The sequence below is a fragment of the Haemaphysalis longicornis genome, unplaced genomic scaffold, assembly GCF_048455015.1.
Source record: "Haemaphysalis longicornis isolate Haplotype H1 unplaced genomic scaffold, Haemaphysalis longicornis Haplotype H1 scaffold_3, whole genome shotgun sequence".
Classification (NCBI taxonomy): Eukaryota; Metazoa; Arthropoda; class Arachnida; order Ixodida; family Ixodidae; genus Haemaphysalis; species Haemaphysalis longicornis.
Genome location: NW_027526335.1, coordinates 183,110,150 through 183,119,836, shown reverse-complemented (window position 1 = coordinate 183,119,836; position 9,687 = coordinate 183,110,150). Strand labels below are relative to the sequence as shown.

General features: G+C 48.8%; 29 non-coding genes across 29 annotated transcripts; all 29 read left to right on the top strand.

Moving 5' to 3' along the window:
• The first annotated feature begins 241 nt into the window (after positions 1-241).
• On the top strand, positions 242-313 carry Trnae-cuc (transfer RNA glutamic acid (anticodon CUC)). The gene has a single exon. It is a non-coding gene; the product is annotated as a tRNA-Glu (tRNA).
• Positions 314-574: 261 nt separating this feature from the next.
• On the top strand, positions 575-646 carry Trnae-cuc (transfer RNA glutamic acid (anticodon CUC)). Its single transcript has one exon. It is a non-coding gene; the product is annotated as a tRNA-Glu (tRNA).
• A 263-nt stretch (positions 647-909) lies between these two features.
• Positions 910-981, top strand: Trnae-cuc (transfer RNA glutamic acid (anticodon CUC)). Its single transcript has one exon. It is a non-coding gene; the product is annotated as a tRNA-Glu (tRNA).
• Positions 982-1,244: 263 nt separating this feature from the next.
• On the top strand, positions 1,245-1,316 carry Trnae-cuc (transfer RNA glutamic acid (anticodon CUC)). The gene has a single exon. It is a non-coding gene; the product is annotated as a tRNA-Glu (tRNA).
• Positions 1,317-1,579: 263 nt separating this feature from the next.
• On the top strand, positions 1,580-1,651 carry Trnae-cuc (transfer RNA glutamic acid (anticodon CUC)). Its single transcript has one exon. It is a non-coding gene; the product is annotated as a tRNA-Glu (tRNA).
• Positions 1,652-1,914: 263 nt separating this feature from the next.
• On the top strand, positions 1,915-1,986 carry Trnae-cuc (transfer RNA glutamic acid (anticodon CUC)). The gene has a single exon. It is a non-coding gene; the product is annotated as a tRNA-Glu (tRNA).
• A 261-nt stretch (positions 1,987-2,247) lies between these two features.
• Trnae-cuc (transfer RNA glutamic acid (anticodon CUC)) lies at positions 2,248-2,319 on the top strand. Its single transcript has one exon. It is a non-coding gene; the product is annotated as a tRNA-Glu (tRNA).
• Positions 2,320-2,582: 263 nt separating this feature from the next.
• Trnae-cuc (transfer RNA glutamic acid (anticodon CUC)) lies at positions 2,583-2,654 on the top strand. The gene has a single exon. It is a non-coding gene; the product is annotated as a tRNA-Glu (tRNA).
• Positions 2,655-2,917: 263 nt separating this feature from the next.
• Positions 2,918-2,989, top strand: Trnae-cuc (transfer RNA glutamic acid (anticodon CUC)). The gene has a single exon. It is a non-coding gene; the product is annotated as a tRNA-Glu (tRNA).
• A 263-nt stretch (positions 2,990-3,252) lies between these two features.
• Positions 3,253-3,324, top strand: Trnae-cuc (transfer RNA glutamic acid (anticodon CUC)). The gene has a single exon. It is a non-coding gene; the product is annotated as a tRNA-Glu (tRNA).
• A 263-nt stretch (positions 3,325-3,587) lies between these two features.
• Positions 3,588-3,659, top strand: Trnae-cuc (transfer RNA glutamic acid (anticodon CUC)). The gene has a single exon. It is a non-coding gene; the product is annotated as a tRNA-Glu (tRNA).
• Positions 3,660-3,922: 263 nt separating this feature from the next.
• Trnae-cuc (transfer RNA glutamic acid (anticodon CUC)) lies at positions 3,923-3,994 on the top strand. Its single transcript has one exon. It is a non-coding gene; the product is annotated as a tRNA-Glu (tRNA).
• Positions 3,995-4,255: 261 nt separating this feature from the next.
• On the top strand, positions 4,256-4,327 carry Trnae-cuc (transfer RNA glutamic acid (anticodon CUC)). The gene has a single exon. It is a non-coding gene; the product is annotated as a tRNA-Glu (tRNA).
• A 263-nt stretch (positions 4,328-4,590) lies between these two features.
• Trnae-cuc (transfer RNA glutamic acid (anticodon CUC)) lies at positions 4,591-4,662 on the top strand. Its single transcript has one exon. It is a non-coding gene; the product is annotated as a tRNA-Glu (tRNA).
• A 263-nt stretch (positions 4,663-4,925) lies between these two features.
• On the top strand, positions 4,926-4,997 carry Trnae-cuc (transfer RNA glutamic acid (anticodon CUC)). Its single transcript has one exon. It is a non-coding gene; the product is annotated as a tRNA-Glu (tRNA).
• Positions 4,998-5,260: 263 nt separating this feature from the next.
• Positions 5,261-5,332, top strand: Trnae-cuc (transfer RNA glutamic acid (anticodon CUC)). The gene has a single exon. It is a non-coding gene; the product is annotated as a tRNA-Glu (tRNA).
• Positions 5,333-5,595: 263 nt separating this feature from the next.
• Trnae-cuc (transfer RNA glutamic acid (anticodon CUC)) lies at positions 5,596-5,667 on the top strand. The gene has a single exon. It is a non-coding gene; the product is annotated as a tRNA-Glu (tRNA).
• A 263-nt stretch (positions 5,668-5,930) lies between these two features.
• On the top strand, positions 5,931-6,002 carry Trnae-cuc (transfer RNA glutamic acid (anticodon CUC)). Its single transcript has one exon. It is a non-coding gene; the product is annotated as a tRNA-Glu (tRNA).
• A 263-nt stretch (positions 6,003-6,265) lies between these two features.
• On the top strand, positions 6,266-6,337 carry Trnae-cuc (transfer RNA glutamic acid (anticodon CUC)). The gene has a single exon. It is a non-coding gene; the product is annotated as a tRNA-Glu (tRNA).
• Positions 6,338-6,600: 263 nt separating this feature from the next.
• On the top strand, positions 6,601-6,672 carry Trnae-cuc (transfer RNA glutamic acid (anticodon CUC)). Its single transcript has one exon. It is a non-coding gene; the product is annotated as a tRNA-Glu (tRNA).
• Positions 6,673-6,935: 263 nt separating this feature from the next.
• Trnae-cuc (transfer RNA glutamic acid (anticodon CUC)) lies at positions 6,936-7,007 on the top strand. The gene has a single exon. It is a non-coding gene; the product is annotated as a tRNA-Glu (tRNA).
• A 263-nt stretch (positions 7,008-7,270) lies between these two features.
• Positions 7,271-7,342, top strand: Trnae-cuc (transfer RNA glutamic acid (anticodon CUC)). Its single transcript has one exon. It is a non-coding gene; the product is annotated as a tRNA-Glu (tRNA).
• Positions 7,343-7,605: 263 nt separating this feature from the next.
• On the top strand, positions 7,606-7,677 carry Trnae-cuc (transfer RNA glutamic acid (anticodon CUC)). The gene has a single exon. It is a non-coding gene; the product is annotated as a tRNA-Glu (tRNA).
• A 263-nt stretch (positions 7,678-7,940) lies between these two features.
• On the top strand, positions 7,941-8,012 carry Trnae-cuc (transfer RNA glutamic acid (anticodon CUC)). The gene has a single exon. It is a non-coding gene; the product is annotated as a tRNA-Glu (tRNA).
• A 263-nt stretch (positions 8,013-8,275) lies between these two features.
• Trnae-cuc (transfer RNA glutamic acid (anticodon CUC)) lies at positions 8,276-8,347 on the top strand. The gene has a single exon. It is a non-coding gene; the product is annotated as a tRNA-Glu (tRNA).
• Positions 8,348-8,610: 263 nt separating this feature from the next.
• Trnae-cuc (transfer RNA glutamic acid (anticodon CUC)) lies at positions 8,611-8,682 on the top strand. Its single transcript has one exon. It is a non-coding gene; the product is annotated as a tRNA-Glu (tRNA).
• A 263-nt stretch (positions 8,683-8,945) lies between these two features.
• Positions 8,946-9,017, top strand: Trnae-cuc (transfer RNA glutamic acid (anticodon CUC)). The gene has a single exon. It is a non-coding gene; the product is annotated as a tRNA-Glu (tRNA).
• Positions 9,018-9,280: 263 nt separating this feature from the next.
• On the top strand, positions 9,281-9,352 carry Trnae-cuc (transfer RNA glutamic acid (anticodon CUC)). Its single transcript has one exon. It is a non-coding gene; the product is annotated as a tRNA-Glu (tRNA).
• Positions 9,353-9,615: 263 nt separating this feature from the next.
• Positions 9,616-9,687, top strand: Trnae-cuc (transfer RNA glutamic acid (anticodon CUC)). Its single transcript has one exon. It is a non-coding gene; the product is annotated as a tRNA-Glu (tRNA).

Sequence of the window (9,687 nt, the reverse complement as noted above, 5' to 3'; positions counted from 1 at the left end):
TGGTTAGCACTCTGCGCTATGAATCCAGCAATCCGAGTTCAAATCTCGGTGAGACCTTACATTTTTAGATGTATAACACATTTTTGCCAATCGTTACTCCGGCCCGTCTTTCCTTATTCACAGCGCAATGCGTTTGCCTGTTCCCAAAATGAGCCCTCTTATGAAATAACCTGCGTTTATTTCAAGTTTTGCGTGTCTTCACGATCCCCTAAAAGCAGCGCCTTTTTCACACTCGGCGTGTTCCGGCGTTGTCTAGTGGCTAGGATACCTGGCCCTCACCCAGGAGGCCCGGGTTCGATTCCCGGCGTCGGAAAGTCTTCGATCTCATGGTGTAATGGTTAGCACTGCGCTATGAATCCAGCAATCCTAGTTCAAATCTCGGTGAGACCTTACATTTTTAGATGTATAACACACTTTTGCCAATCGTTACTCTGGCCCGTCTTTCCTTATTCACAGCGCAATGCGTTTGCCTGTTCCCAAAATGAGCCCTCTTATGAAATAACCTGCGTTTATTTCAAGTTTTGCGTGTCTTCACGATCCCCTAAAAGCAGCGCCTTTTTCACACTCGGCGTGTTCCGGCGTTGTCTAGTGGCTAGGATACCTGGCCCTCACCCAGGAGGCCCGGGTTCGATTCCCGGCGTCGGAAAGTCTTCGATCTCATGGTGTAATGGTTAGCACTCTGCGCTATGAATCCAGCAATCCGAGTTCAAATCTCGGTGAGACCTTACATTTTTAGATGTATAACACACTTTTGCCAATCGTTACTCCGGCCCGTCTTTCCTTATTCACAGCGCAATGCGTTTGCCTGTTCCCAAAATGAGCCCTCTTATGAAATAACGTGCATTTATTTCAAGTTTTGCATGTCTTCACGATCCCCTTAAAGCAGCGCTTATTTCACTCTCGGCGTGTTCCGGCGTTGTCTAGTGGCTAGGATACCTGGCTCTCACCCAGGAGGCCCGGGTTCGATTCCCGGCGTCGGAAAGTCTTCGATCTCATGGAGTAATGGTTAGCACTCTGCGCTATGAATCCAGCGATCCGAGTTCAAATTTCGGTGAGACCTTACATTTTTAGATGTATAACACACTTTTGCCAATCGTTACTCCAGCCCGTCTTTCCTTATTCACAGCGCAATGCGTTTGCCTGTTCCCAAAATGAGCCCTCTTATGAAATAACGTGCGTTTATTTCAAGTTTTGCGTGTCTTCACGATCCCCTAAAAGCAGCGCCTTTTTCACACTCGGCGTGTTCCGGCGTTGTCTAGTGGCTAGGATACCTGGCCCTCACCCAGGAGGCCCGGGTTCGATTCCCGGCGTCGGAAAGTCTTCGATCTCATGGTGTAATGGTTAGCACTCTGCGCTATGAATCCAGCAATCCGAGTTCAAATCTCGGTGAGACCTTACATTTTTAGATGTATAACACACTTTTGCCAATCGTTACTCCGGCCCGTCTTTCCTTATTCACAGCGCAATGCGTTTGCCTGTTCCCAAAATGAGCCCTCTTATGAAATAACGTGCATTTATTTCAAGTTTTGCGTGTCTTCACGATCGCCTAAAAGCAGCGCCTTTTTCACACTCGGCGTGTTCCGGCGTTGTCTAGTGGCTAGGATACCTGGCTCTCACCCAGGAGGCCCGGGTTCGATTCCCGGCGTCGGAAAGTCTTCGATCTCATGGTGTAATGGTTAGCACTCTGCGCTATGAATCCAGCAATCCGAGTTCAAATCTCGGTGAGACCTTACATTTTTAGATGTATAACACACTTTTGCCAATCGTTACTCCGGCCCGTCTTTCCTTATTCACAGCGCAATGCGTTTGCCTGTTCCCAAAATGAGCCCTCTTATGAAATAACCTGCGTTTATTTCAAGTTTTGCGTGTCTTCACGATCCCCTAAAAGCAGCGCCTTTTTCACACTCGGCGTGTTCCGGCGTTGTCTAGTGGCTAGGATACCTGGCCCTCACCCAGGAGGCCCGGGTTCGATTCCCGGCGTCGGAAAGTCTTCGATCTCATGGTGTAATGGTTAGCACTGCGCTATGAATCCAGCAATCCTAGTTCAAATCTCGGTGAGACCTTACATTTTTAGATGTATAACACACTTTTGCCAATCGTTACTCTGGCCCGTCTTTCCTTATTCACAGCGCAATGCGTTTGCCTGTTCCCAAAATGAGCCCTCTTATGAAATAACCTGCGTTTATTTCAAGTTTTGCGTGTCTTCACGATCCCCTAAAAGCAGCGCCTTTTTCACACTCGGCGTGTTCCGGCGTTGTCTAGTGGCTAGGATACCTGGCCCTCACCCAGGAGGCCCGGGTTCGATTCCCGGCGTCGGAAAGTCTTCGATCTCATGGTGTAATGGTTAGCACTCTGCGCTATGAATCCAGCAATCCGAGTTCAAATCTCGGTGAGACCTTACATTTTTAGATGTATAACACACTTTTGCCAATCGTTACTCCGGCCCGTCTTTCCTTATTCACAGCGCAATGCGTTTGCCTGTTCCCAAAATGAGCCCTCTTATGAAATAACGTGCATTTATTTCAAGTTTTGCATGTCTTCACGATCCCCTTAAAGCAGCGCTTATTTCACTCTCGGCGTGTTCCGGCGTTGTCTAGTGGCTAGGATACCTGGCTCTCACCCAGGAGGCCCGGGTTCGATTCCCGGCGTCGGAAAGTCTTCGATCTCATGGAGTAATGGTTAGCACTCTGCGCTATGAATCCAGCGATCCGAGTTCAAATTTCGGTGAGACCTTACATTTTTAGATGTATAACACACTTTTGCCAATCGTTACTCCAGCCCGTCTTTCCTTATTCACAGCGCAATGCGTTTGCCTGTTCCCAAAATGAGCCCTCTTATGAAATAACGTGCGTTTATTTCAAGTTTTGCGTGTCTTCACGATCCCCTAAAAGCAGCGCCTTTTTCACACTCGGCGTGTTCCGGCGTTGTCTAGTGGCTAGGATACCTGGCCCTCACCCAGGAGGCCCGGGTTCGATTCCCGGCGTCGGAAAGTCTTCGATCTCATGGTGTAATGGTTAGCACTCTGCGCTATGAATCCAGCAATCCGAGTTCAAATCTCGGTGAGACCTTACATTTTTAGATGTATAACACACTTTTGCCAATCGTTACTCCGGCCCGTCTTTCCTTATTCACAGCGCAATGCGTTTGCCTGTTCCCAAAATGAGCCCTCTTATGAAATAACGTGCATTTATTTCAAGTTTTGCGTGTCTTCACGATCGCCTAAAAGCAGCGCCTTTTTCACACTCGGCGTGTTCCGGCGTTGTCTAGTGGCTAGGATACCTGGCTCTCACCCAGGAGGCCCGGGTTCGATTCCCGGCGTCGGAAAGTCTTCGATCTCATGGTGTAATGGTTAGCACTCTGCGCTATGAATCCAGCAATCCGAGTTCAAATCTCGGTGAGACCTTACATTTTTAGATGTATAACACACTTTTGCCAATCGTTACTCCGGCCCGTCTTTCCTTATTCACAGCGCAATGCGTTTGCCTGTTCCCAAAATGAGCCCTCTTATGAAATAACCTGCGTTTATTTCAACTTTTGCGTGTCTTCACGATCCCCTAAAAGCAGCGCCTTTTTCACACTCGGCGTGTTCCGGCGTTGTCTAGTGGCTAGGATACCTGGCCCTCACCCAGGAGGCCCGGGTTCGATTCCCGGCGTCGGAAAGTCTTCGATCTCATGGTGTAATGGTTAGCACTCTGCGCTATGAATCCAGCAATCCGAGTTCAAATCTCTGTGAGACCTTACATTTTTAGATGTATAACACACTTTTGCCAATCGTTACTCCGGCCCGTCTTTCCTTATTCACAGCGCAATGCGTTTGCCTGTTCCCAAAATGAGCCCTCTTATGAAATAACCTGCGTTTATTTCAAGTTTTGCGTGTCTTCACGATCCCCTAAAAGCAGCGCCTTTTTCACACTCGGCGTGTTCCGGCGTTGTCTAGTGGCTAGGATACCTGGCCCTCACCCAGGAGGCCCGGGTTCGATTCCCGGCGTCGGAAAGTCTTCGATCTCATGGTGTAATGGTTAGCACTGCGCTATGAATCCAGCAATCCTAGTTCAAATCTCGGTGAGACCTTACATTTTTAGATGTATAACACACTTTTGCCAATCGTTACTCTGGCCCGTCTTTCCTTATTCACAGCGCAATGCGTTTGCCTGTTCCCAAAATGAGCCCTCTTATGAAATAACCTGCGTTTATTTCAAGTTTTGCGTGTCTTCACGATCCCCTAAAAGCAGCGCCTTTTTCACACTCGGCGTGTTCCGGCGTTGTCTAGTGGCTAGGATACCTGGCCCTCACCCAGGAGGCCCGGGTTCGATTCCCGGCGTCGGAAAGTCTTCGATCTCATGGTGTAATGGTTAGCACTCTGCGCTATGAATCCAGCAATCCGAGTTCAAATCTCGGTGAGACCTTACATTTTTAGATGTATAACACACTTTTGCCAATCGTTACTCCGGCCCGTCTTTCCTTATTCACAGCGCAATGCGTTTGCCTGTTCCCAAAATGAGCCCTCTTATGAAATAACGTGCATTTATTTCAAGTTTTGCATGTCTTCACGATCCCCTTAAAGCAGCGCTTATTTCACTCTCGGCGTGTTCCGGCGTTGTCTAGTGGCTAGGATACCTGGCTCTCACCCAGGAGGCCCGGGTTCGATTCCCGGCGTCGGAAAGTCTTCGATCTCATGGAGTAATGGTTAGCACTCTGCGCTATGAATCCAGCGATCCGAGTTCAAATTTCGGTGAGACCTTACATTTTTAGATGTATAACACACTTTTGCCAATCGTTACTCCAGCCCGTCTTTCCTTATTCACAGCGCAATGCGTTTGCCTGTTCCCAAAATGAGCCCTCTTATGAAATAACGTGCGTTTATTTCAAGTTTTGCGTGTCTTCACGATCCCCTAAAAGCAGCGCCTTTTTCACACTCGGCGTGTTCCGGCGTTGTCTAGTGGCTAGGATACCTGGCCCTCACCCAGGAGGCCCGGGTTCGATTCCCGGCGTCGGAAAGTCTTCGATCTCATGGTGTAATGGTTAGCACTCTGCGCTATGAATCCAGCAATCCGAGTTCAAATCTCGGTGAGACCTTACATTTTTAGATGTATAACACACTTTTGCCAATCGTTACTCCGGCCCGTCTTTCCTTATTCACAGCGCAATGCGTTTGCCTGTTCCCAAAATGAGCCCTCTTATGAAATAACGTGCATTTATTTCAAGTTTTGCGTGTCTTCACGATCGCCTAAAAGCAGCGCCTTTTTCACACTCGGCGTGTTCCGGCGTTGTCTAGTGGCTAGGATACCTGGCTCTCACCCAGGAGGCCCGGGTTCGATTCCCGGCGTCGGAAAGTCTTCGATCTCATGGTGTAATGGTTAGCACTCTGCGCTATGAATCCAGCAATCCGAGTTCAAATCTCGGTGAGACCTTACATTTTTAGATGTATAACACACTTTTGCCAATCGTTACTCCGGCCCGTCTTTCCTTATTCACAGCGCAATGCGTTTGCCTGTTCCCAAAATGAGCCCTCTTATGAAATAACCTGCGTTTATTTCAACTTTTGCGTGTCTTCACGATCCCCTAAAAGCAGCGCCTTTTTCACACTCGGCGTGTTCCGGCGTTGTCTAGTGGCTAGGATACCTGGCCCTCACCCAGGAGGCCCGGGTTCGATTCCCGGCGTCGGAAAGTCTTCGATCTCATGGTGTAATGGTTAGCACTCTGCGCTATGAATCCAGCAATCCGAGTTCAAATCTCGGTGAGACCTTACATTTTTAGATGTATAACACACTTTTGACAATCGTTACTCCGGCCCGTCTTTCCTTATTCACAGCGCAATGCGTTTGCCTGTTCCCAAAATGAGCCCTCTTATGAAATAACCTGCGTTTATTTCAAGTTTTGCGTGTCTTCACGATCCCCTAAAAGCAGCGCCTTTTTCACACTTGGCGTGTTCCGGCGTTGTCTAGTGGCTAGGATACCTGGCCCTCACCCAGGAGGCCCGGGTTCGATTCCCGGCGTCGGAAAGTCTTCGATCTCATGGTGTAATGGTTAGCACTCTGCGCTATGAATCCAGCAATCCGAGTTCAAATCTCGGTGAGACCTTACATTTTTAGATGTATAACACACTTTTGCCAATCGTTACTCCGGCCCGTCTTTCCTTATTCACAGCGCAATGCGTTTGCCTGTTCCCAAAATGAGCCCTCTTATGAAATAACCTGCGTTTATTTCAAGTTTTGCGTGTCTTCACGATCCCCTAAAAGCAGCGCCTTTTTCACACTCGGCGTGTTCCGGCGTTGTCTAGTGGCTAGGATACCTGGCCCTCACCCAGGAGGCCCGGGTTCGATTCCCGGCGTCGGAAAGTCTTCGATCTCATGGTGTAATGGTTAGCACTCTGCGCTATGAATCCAGCAATCCGAGTTCAAATCTCGGTGAGACCTTACATTTTTAGATGTATAACACACTTTTGCCAATCGTTACTCCGGCCCGTCTTTCCTTATTCACAGCGCAATGCGTTTGCCTGTTCCCAAAATGAGCCCTCTTATGAAATAACCTGCGTTTATTTCAAGTTTTGCGTGTCTTCACGATCCCCTAAAAGCAGCGCCTTTTTCACACTCGGCGTGTTCCGGCGTTGTCTAGTGGCTAGGATACCTGGCCCTCACCCAGGAGGCCCGGGTTCGATTCCCGGCGTCGGAAAGTCTTCGATCTCATGGTGTAATGGTTAGCACTCTGCGCTATGAATCCAGCAATCCGAGTTCAAATCTCGGTGAGACCTTACATTTTTAGATGTATAACACACTTTTGCCAATCGTTACTCCGGCCCGTCTTTCCTTATTCACAGCGCAATGCGTTTGCCTGTTCCCAAAATGAGCCCTCTTATGAAATAACCTGCGTTTATTTCAAGTTTTGCGTGTCTTCACGATCCCCTAAAAGCAGCGCCTTTTTCACACTCGGCGTGTTCCGGCGTTGTCTAGTGGCTAGGATACCTGGCCCTCACCCAGGAGGCCCGGGTTCGATTCCCGGCGTCGGAAAGTCTTCGATCTCATGGTGTAATGGTTAGCACTCTGCGCTATGAATCCAGCAATCCGAGTTCAAATCTCGGTGAGACCTTACATTTTTAGATGTATAACACACTTTTGCCAATCGTTACTCCGGCCCGTCTTTCCTTATTCACAGCGCAATGCGTTTGCCTGTTCCCAAAATGAGCCCTCTTATGAAATAACGTGCATTTATTTCAAGTTTTGCATGTCTTCACGATCCCCTTAAAGCAGCGCTTATTTCACTCTCGGCGTGTTCCGGCGTTGTCTAGTGGCTAGGATACCTGGCTCTCACCCAGGAGGCCCGGGTTCGATTCCCGGCGTCGGAAAGTCTTCGATCTCATGGAGTAATGGTTAGCACTCTGCGCTATGAATCCAGCGATCCGAGTTCAAATTTCGGTGAGACCTTACATTTTTAGATGTATAACACACTTTTGCCAATCGTTACTCCGGCCCGTCTTTCCTTATTCACAGCGCAATGCGTTTGCCTGTTCCCAAAATGAGCCCTCTTATGAAATAACGTGCGTTTATTTCAAGTTTTGCGTGTTTTCACGATCGCCTAAAAGCAGCGCCTTTTTCACACTCGGCGTGTTCCGGCGTTGTCTAGTGGCTAGGATACCTGGCTCTCACCCAGGAGGCCCGGGTTCGATTCCCGGCGTCGGAAAGTCTTCGATCTCATGGTGTAATGGTTAGCATTCTGCGCTATGAATCCAGCAATCCGAGTTCAAATCTCGGTGAGATCTTACATTTTTAGATGTATAACACACTTTTGCCAATCGTTACTCCGGCCCGTCTTTCCTTATTCACAGCGCAATGCGTTTGCCTGTTCCCAAAATGAGCCCTCTTATGAAATAACCTGCGTTTATTTCAAGTTTTGCGTGTCTTCACGATCCCCTAAAAGCAGCGCCTTTTTCACACTCGGCGTGTTCCGGCGTTGTCTAGTGGCTAGGATACCTGGCCCTCACCCAGGAGGCCCGGGTTCGATTCCCGGCGTCGGAAAGTCTTCGATCTCATGGTGTAATGGTTAGCACTCTGCGCTATGAATCCAGCAATCCGAGTTCAAATCTCGGTGAGACCTTACATTTTTAGATGTATAACACACTTTTGCCAATCGTTACTCCGGCCCGTCTTTCCTTATTCACAGCGCAATGCGTTTGCCTGTTCCCAAAATGAGCCCTCTTATGAAATAACCTGCGTTTATTTCAAGTTTTGCGTGTCTTCACGATCCCCTAAAAGCAGCGCCTTTTTCACACTCGGCGTGTTCCGGCGTTGTCTAGTGGCTAGGATACCTGGCCCTCACCCAGGAGGCCCGGGTTCGATTCCCGGCGTCGGAAAGTCTTCGATCTCATGGTGTAATGGTTAGCACTCTGCGCTATGAATCCAGCAATCCGAGTTCAAATCTCGGTGAGACCTTACATTTTTAGATGTATAACACACTTTTGCCAATCGTTACTCCGGCCCGTCTTTCCTTATTCACAGCGCAATGCGTTTGCCTGTTCCCAAAATGAGCCCTCTTATGAAATAACGTGCATTTATTTCAAGTTTTGCATGTCTTCACGATCCCCTTAAAGCAGCGCTTATTTCACTCTCGGCGTGTTCCGGCGTTGTCTAGTGGCTAGGATACCTGGCTCTCACCCAGGAGGCCCGGGTTCGATTCCCGGCGTCGGAAAGTCTTCGATCTCATGGAGTAATGGTTAGCACTCTGCGCTATGAATCCAGCGATCCGAGTTCAAATTTCGGTGAGACCTTACATTTTTAGATGTATAACACACTTTTGCCAATCGTTACTCCAGCCCGTCTTTCCTTATTCACAGCGCAATGCGTTTGCCTGTTCCCAAAATGAGCCCTCTTATGAAATAACGTGCGTTTATTTCAAGTTTTGCGTGTCTTCACGATCCCCTAAAAGCAGCGCCTTTTTCACACTCGGCGTGTTCCGGCGTTGTCTAGTGGCTAGGATACCTGGCCCTCACCCAGGAGGCCCGGGTTCGATTCCCGGCGTCGGAAAGTCTTCGATCTCATGGTGTAATGGTTAGCACTCTGCGCTATGAATCCAGCAATCCGAGTTCAAATCTCGGTGAGACCTTACATTTTTAGATGTATAACACACTTTTGCCAATCGTTACTCCGGCCCGTCTTTCCTTATTCACAGCGCAATGCGTTTGCCTGTTCCCAAAATGAGCCCTCTTATGAAATAACGTGCATTTATTTCAAGTTTTGCGTGTCTTCACGATCGCCTAAAAGCAGCGCCTTTTTCACACTCGGCGTGTTCCGGCGTTGTCTAGTGGCTAGGATACCTGGCTCTCACCCAGGAGGCCCGGGTTCGATTCCCGGCGTCGGAAAGTCTTCGATCTCATGGTGTAATGGTTAGCACTCTGCGCTATGAATCCAGCAATCCGAGTTCAAATCTCGGTGAGACCTTACATTTTTAGATGTATAACACACTTTTGCCAATCGTTACTCCGGCCCGTCTTTCCTTATTCACAGCGCAATGCGTTTGCCTGTTCCCAAAATGAGCCCTCTTATGAAATAACCTGCGTTTATTTCAAGTTTTGCGTGTCTTCACGATCCCCTAAAAGCAGCGCCTTTTTCACACTCGGCGTGTTCCGGCGTTGTCTAGTGGCTAGGATACCTGGCCCTCACCCAGGAGGCCCGGGTTCGATTCCCGGCGTCGGAA